Raw genomic sequence first — 7,750 nt, forward strand, 5'->3', positions numbered from 1 at the left:
GTGCGGATTTTGGCACAGGACAGGCCCCGTGAGGGGCAAGAGGCACAGAGACAGGCCCCAGCGAGGGGAAGAGCGCGGGAAGCGTGTGGCATAGGCCCGGGGGGGCCAGCCTGCAAGAGTAAAGCCCAGGAGGGGCTAATGTAAGACTGGAGACACAAGAACGTCTGGAATAACTGTGAGGCTTGGGGTGTGCTAAAGGGGAGGTAGGAGGCACACATAGCCCATAAGGCTGGGGGTGCACCAAGTCACCCATAGATACCAGGAGATCAAAGGCAGCCTCCCATATTAAATTATAAAAGATCAAAGACGGGCGAGAATAAGAGGGTGCTGGATCTCCTAATTGGCACGGCAGAGGGCACTATCGGGATCACAGCCGCTCCTAGGCCCCACTCCGTGACACCTGGAATGCAACATAACGGTGAGTGATGCATTATTTGGAGGCAATTATGATAACCCCCCAAAATTTACACATTTTTCACTCCTTAGATTAGGTCTGGAAGACCTGGGGGCAAAAATGCTTGCATATCACCTGGCATACTCTCCTTTGATACAGGCAGGAACACTACACTGCTGGGAAAATTTACGTACAAAAACTAGCAGACACCACCACTAGCTCAACCCCTTCCAAATGCATTCAACTGTTGTCTGTATTACAGTTCAGGCAAGGCTGAGAACACATTTTGCTACATAAGAGATGACATAACATTTCAAGATACCTGGTAATAAAAAAGGTCTACACTATCCTGAGTTTTTTTTTTTCACTGATGAATATGACAGTGTGCCACGACTCACTCACATAATTGAGGAGTGACCAAGGGTATGTCTAGACCATGGGCTGGCAATATATGGACCAAGGGCTGCATCTAGTCCACAAAAGAGATTGAATCTGGCCCACCACAACCTGTGGTAGTGATGGGGATTAATGGCATGGGGCAGCCAGGGGCACCTTCTCTGCCCTGCATTCCTCTGCTACATGCTGTCATCCCTTCTGCAACATCCAGCAGAAAAACCAATGCACAGAATGGTGGCTTACAGTTCATAAAGGTTTCTGATTCCTGGTCTAGACTGTAACATACCGTAATGGTATCTGAAGTTAGGTTGGCAGCAGGAAGAACCTGGCCACAGCTGTACTAAGTTCCAATGGAGACTAATTTATCCTACAGTTGGTCTGGGTAAATTAGCCAAAATCAATATTTGTGCTGTTGTGACTAGACTGCTACTGGTACCCAAGCACCCTAAATTTGCTGATGACAGCTTTTTATTGACACTTAACATTGCAAGAGTATGTGACGAGTGGCTGTAAAGGTGCTGTATGTGGTTTATCAAAATTTAAAATATTAAGCCTTGACATTTCAATTTTCTACTTTATGTCTAATCACCATCACACAAAGAAGACTACAAAATGCAAAGCTTACACTTTCTGATTCCAGAAGTCCTACTGGTTCTACAAATCGCAACTTAGTGCCACTCATACACCTTTGTGTTACAAAAATACATTTTTGAGGGCTGTAGGATATACAGCCTGAATGAAACACCAGTTTTATTATGTTGGTAACACTTTGTATCTGATAACTCTTCAAAATCATAACTGAAGAAGCAGTGTTATGAGACACAACACAACTATAAAAAGGCTTTCAGAAAGCAAACCACGTTGATGAGTCACATATTTGTATTCTGATATTGTGGGAGAAGAGAAGAAAAAGGAAACAATTTAAGAATCTAATATTATATCTAAAATTACGCTGAACATAATTAAGTATTGTAACAGGGAAATACATGAGAAGAATGGATATTTTTGGTGATATTTATCTTAGGTGCTGTAAGCATTTCTGAAACCCATAAGTAAGAAAGCCAAAAACTGCTTTTCAAACATAGTTACTTTCTTATTGTAGAATACTGTACAAAAATTCAGTTAGCCTATGTAAGTTTGGAAATGCTGTTAATGTATATTATTAACATTGCTTCTTTTACAGCAATAAACTTCAGATCACACAAGTGTTTCAGCATTTTTTTCCTATTAGTTACATGTAACACAGTTTCTTCGTAAGTGTTAGAACAATCTATTCTGGGGCTCTGAATGACTGCCCTGTGCTCAGAGCCAGAGCCAAAGGACTCAACATTATTAGGCTAACTAAGCAGCTAGCTCAGTCATAATTAGACATGTGCTTAAATGCTTTCCTGAATAAAGATGGACTACACATGCTGGTCTACTGGGCAGTATATTTTGAAATCATTATGGCTTACGCACATGCCTATGCACTTTCATGTATTAAGGCCAAGGCTTTTATTTAAAAACAAACTAACACACACCTATTAACTTCCTTATATAAGCCCTACAAGGACAGACTAGGGCACCTGGACCTCTTCAGCCTCTGCAAGAGAAGGTTGAGAGGTGACCTTGTGGCTGCCTATAAATTCATCATAGGGGCGCAGAAGGGAATTGGTAAGGCTCTACTTCCCAAGATGCCCCTGGAGGTCTTAAGAAATAATGGCCATAAGCTAGCAGACAGCAGATTTAGATTGGACATTAGGAAAAACTTCTTCACAGTTAGAAATCCAAAAATCTGGAATAGGATCCCAAGGGAGGTGGTGCTCTCCCCTACCCTGGGGGTCTTCAAGAGGAGGTTAAATAGGCATCTGGCTGGGGTCATCTGAACCCAGCACACTTTCCTGCCTATGCAGGGGGTCGGACTTGATGATCTATTGACTTCCCTTCCGACCTTACATCTATGAAAAACATTATAGTCATGCTCATTGGACAGCTATATACCTGTTTGCTTGGAACTGGAATGAGACTAAGAAATCACTATTACCCAAATCACTGCACTGCTATAAGATGATACTTATTTTACAAATACTGTCTGGTGTTTATAATTATTGTATATACCCAAATCCAAGACAACTTTTAATTTAACATGACCACCCCCCATAATTAGATTTTATACATGTAAAATTTATAATTTGTTATAATTTTTCATGTATAGAATTTAATTATTGGAGGGTCATTTTAAATTCAGCCAGTCCCCACTGATGCTGTGGGGAAAACAGAGGCAGAGGGCAGGTGTTGGGGGGCCAAGTAGAGGGGGCCCATATTAAATGGGGAAACAGAAGCCAAACTAACTGCTTGCTGCACTTGTATTTGTAGCAACGTAACAAGTTATATAATCTACATCATCGTACTTTAGGGATCACTGGGGGCAAAACTGGGATTGGGTGCCAGATCCAGCACACAGGGCCCAGGACTTCTCATGGGTTCAGAGATTTGGCTGGTCCATGCCAAGCACAGCTGATTTCTGTTTTTCTTTTGTTGGTTGACTGCCTATGGCAGGGTGATCAACCTCTGGTGTGCAGCCCCATGTCTCCCCTGCAGCCAAATCTCTCGACTCATGGGAGTCCTGGGCCCTGTGTGCTGGATCTGGCACCCGAACCCAGTAAGCAGGGTCAAATACAGGTGACACTGAGCCCTGGGGCACAGTGAGTGGGGTGGGTTGAAAGGTGGCAGTGCTGGGCCCCCAGGACCCAAGGTCAGTGCCTAGGGCCGGGAAGGGGAGGTGCCAAGCCCTCAGGACCCAATCCCAGCATTCGGGGCAGGGAGGAGGTAGTGCTGAGCCCCAGGGCCCGATCTGGCCCAGAGATGGGCCCATGCCAGTCACCTGGCCCATGAGGTCACAAGGTTGAGCACTACTGGCCTATGGAGCAAAAGAACCAAAATAGTGTAGACTCATCAGAAATCCAGGTTCTTTTTGACAAAAATAATTTTTGATAAAGAAGGAACTAATCAAATAAAGATCTGAAACATGAAGAGACTTTCATATTAAATTATATTCATTTTAGGACAGTGAAGGGCTTTTATTACTTAATCCTTAAATATGTTCTGTTTATGGCTTTTATTTAGCTCGCAGCACCTGTCTGACCTCACTCCTTTCTATTGAACGTACATTTAGGTTAACACATGCATGCACACACCACGCAGGAATGCTTCCACATATGCTGTAACAATTTGTATAAAAAGATTTGCTCTAGTTTCCAACTGACCTCGCATTTGAAAGTTTTGCCTACAGCAATATTTACAGAGGAGTTAATAAAATGAAAACATGAACGCAACCTTAGCTAGATTGCTGAAAATGGTGTTAGTGTCATGGTTGATAAGAATCCTGAGCTGCTATTACTAGGCCATGTAAGCCTTGTAATGTGTTTCAAGCAGTAATCGATAACTAATTTATCAAAGGCGGCACATTTCTTAATCCATCTGGCCAGTTTGATCAGTGGCAGACTGACCTGCACATATAGTACTGACAAGGGAAGAAAAAATTACTTGAACATTTTTCTGCTGTGATATCACTCTTGGGTCTTCTGTATTCAGAACCATATAGGAAACTATACTAACTCTTAAGATTCTTACTCCTAGAGACTCAGAAGTGAGAAACCTGCAATGATGGTATGTCCACAGAAAGAGGGTCCCCTCCTTTCCTCCCACACCAGACCTCATAAGCCTCCACTGACAAAATTATAAATGCTACAGACACTTACAAAATGATCTACTAGTTTTAATTTTTGTTTGTTTTTAATTTGGCCAGTCTCTGTCGTTAGCCTCCACCACATGTTCACTTAATGGCACAATGGGATCTATTCTGAAATCCCAACAATTGTGCCTCCTGCCATACCACAAGTACATGGCAGGATTTTGGGATCATGGATCAGATCCTAATTATGCCATTACAGCTTGCCGGTTAAGGGGACGTCTGGGATCATGATGCCAGGCTCCCCTTGAATGGGCAAGTAGAAAGCCAGTACCAAGTGAACTCATATGGTCCTGAAGCAAGGACTGATAAATAGTTGATCTCAGCCCTGCGACTGCATGGGACCGAGTTCACGACTCTAGTGTAGTCCCAGAACTGAGACTAATAATCAGCTGACTGTGGGTCCTAGCCTCGGGACTAAACTAGGGTCAGTCTCAGAGCCCTGCCATGCAGCTAGCTTCAGGCTGCATAGCAAGGTCCTGCTGCACATTCAGTTTAAGGCACCATGGAAGCCACCCACAAAAATTATTACACTTAAGAGGAACAAATAGAAGACCTGGGAAGAATATAAGAGCATTACTCGGGCATGCAAGAGTGAAGTCAGGAAGGGCAAAAAGTAATTGAAGTTGCAGCTAACAAGGGATGTGAAGAGTAACAAGAAGGGATTCTACAAGTATGTCGGTAACAAGAGGACGATCAGGGAAAATGTGGGTCCCTTACTGGGGGAGGCAACCTTGTAACAGAGGATGCAGAAAAGGCTGAAGTGTCCAATGCCTTTTTTGCCTCTGTCTTCACAGACATGGTCAGCTCTCAGACTATTGCACTGGGAACCACAATTTGGGGATGAGGTGAGCTGCTAGCAGTGGTAAAAGAACAGGTTAGAAACTATATTTTGAAAAGTTGGACACGTACAAGTCCATGGGGCTAGACAGAATGTACTCATGAGTGCTCAGCAAGTTAGGTGATGTGATTGCAGAACCACTGGCCATCATCTTTGAAAACTCATAGTGATCAGGAGAGGTCCCAGATGACTGGAAAAGGGCAAACTTAGTGCCCATATTTAAGAAAGAAAGAGAGAAGGAAAAAAGGAGGATCCAGGGAACTACAGACCAGTCAGCCTCACCTCAGTCCCTGGAAAAATCATGGAGCAGATCCTCAAGGAATCCATGTCTAAGCACTTGGAGAAAAAGGTGATTAGGAGCCATCAGAATGGATTCACCAGGGGCAAGTCAGTCCTGACTAACCTGATTGCCTTCTATCATGAGAGGACTGACTCTGTGTAAGTGGGGGACTGGTGGATGTGGTGTACCTTGGTCCTAGCAAGGCTTTTGATAGTCTCCCACAACATTGTCTCAGGCAAGCTAAGGAAGTGTGGGCTGAATGAATGGACTGTAAGATGGATAGAAAATTGGCTGGAGCATCAGGCTCAAAGAGTAGTGATGGCTTGATGTCTAGTTGGCAGCCAGTATCAACTAGAGTGACCCAGGGGTCGGTCCAGGGGCCAGTTTTATTTAATGTCTTCATCAACAACCTGCAAGACAGTACAGAATGCACCCTCAGGGGGTTTGCAGATGACACCAAGTTGTGGGGAGTAATAGATATGCTGGAGACTATGTCTAGGCTTCAGAGTGACCTGGACAAATTGGAGGATTGGGCCAAAAGGAAACTCATGAGGTTCAACAAGGACAAATGCAAAGTTCTGCACTTAGGATGGAACAGTCCCATGCTGGGGGCTGACTGGCTGGGCAGCAGCTCTGCAGAGAAGGACCTGGGGGTTACAGTGGACAATAAGCTGAATATGAGCCAGCAGTGTAACCTTGTTGCCAAGGCTAACAGCATACTAAGCTGCATTGGAAAGCGTGTTGCCAGTACATCAAGGGAAGTGATTGTTCTCCTCTAGTCAGCACTGGTGAGGCCACATCTGGAGTACTGTGTTCAATTTTGGGCCCCCACTACAGAAAGGAAATGGACAAATTGGAGAGAGTCCAGCAGAGGGGAACAAAAATGGTGAGGGGCTAGGGGACATGGCGTCTGAGGACAGGCTGAGGAAACTGGGCTTATTTAGTTTGGAAAAGAGAAGACTGACAGGGAATTCATAGCAGCCTTCAACTTCCTGAAGGGGGCTCAAAAAAGAAGATGGAGCTAAACTGTACTCAGTGGTGGCAGATAACAGAACAAAGAACAATGGTTTCAAGTTGCAGCAAGGGAAGTTTAAATTAGATATTAAGAAGAATTTTATCACTAGGAGGGCAGTAAAACACAGGAACAAGTTACTCAGAGAGGTGGTGAAATCTCCATCCTTGGAGGTTTTCAAGACCTGGCTAGAGAAAGCCTTGGCTGGGATGATCTAGTTGGGGATAATCCTGCTTTGAGCAGGGGTTGGACTAGATGACCTCCTGAAGGTCCCTTCTAACCCTAATTTCCAACCATACTATGATAGTTTAGAGAAAAGAAGACTGGCAGGATTTCGTAACACTTTTCAAATACCTGAAGGGTGGTTATTAAGGATCGTAGGAAAGTAGAGCTGGAAGGGACCACATGAGGTCATCCCTGTTTAAGGCAGAATCATTCATGACTAAACAATCTCAGACAAGTGTCTTTCCAAGTTGTTCTTGAAAATTTCCAGGGCTGGAGATTCCACAATTTCTCTAGGTACTTTGTTCGAATTCATGACCACTCTCATAGTCAAAAAGTTCCTCCCAATTTTCAACCAAAATTTCCTCTACTGTAGCATGAGACCATTGCTTTTAGCCCTGTCTCCTACAGTCACAGAGACAGCCATCACCCTCCAGGTACTTGAAGACCTATCAAATTCCGCCACAGTCTTTCTTTCTATTGTCTAAATTACCTCTTTCAGCCTTTTCTCCTAAGTCATGCTTCTTAGGCCACCAAACATTTTTGCTGCTCCCTACTGGACTCTTTCCAATCTGTTCATATTTGTCTTGAAGTGCGGGGCCCCAAACTGGACAAATACTCCAGGTTACATCTCACCAGTGCTGAACTGAGCAGAAGAATATTTGTTCTTGATTTGCAAGAGACACTCCTGTTAATACAACACCATATGCTGTTGACTTTTCTCACATCTTCATTTATGAAGATGTTAAACAATACTGAACCCAGGACAGATGCCTGGAGAGCCCCATTTGGCACTGTCACAGGGTCACCCAGGTGCCCTGTGCCTGAGAAGGAATAAGGGGAGCTCAGGTGCTGGTTGCTGGGGCAACTGCACG

General features: G+C 44.1%; 1 protein-coding gene and 1 long non-coding RNA gene across 2 annotated transcripts in view; both read right to left on the reverse strand.

The window, feature by feature from the left end:
- LOC109300171 overlaps positions 1-2,354 on the reverse strand; it is an 8,976-nt gene extending 6,622 nt beyond the window's left edge. Inside the window, exon 1 of the long non-coding RNA XR_002098150.1 lies at positions 401-2,354. This is a non-coding gene — a long non-coding RNA (uncharacterized LOC109300171). The remainder of the gene's footprint in view (positions 1-400) is intronic.
- NBAS (neuroblastoma amplified sequence) overlaps positions 1-7,750 on the reverse strand; it is a 457,208-nt gene that overhangs the window by 21,768 nt on the left and 427,690 nt on the right. The window lies entirely within an intron of this gene.

This window comes from Gavialis gangeticus, unplaced genomic scaffold (assembly GCF_001723915.1).
Source record: "Gavialis gangeticus isolate Ggan-Ray unplaced genomic scaffold, GavGan_comp1, whole genome shotgun sequence".
Taxonomy (NCBI): Eukaryota; Metazoa; Chordata; order Crocodylia; family Gavialidae; genus Gavialis; species Gavialis gangeticus.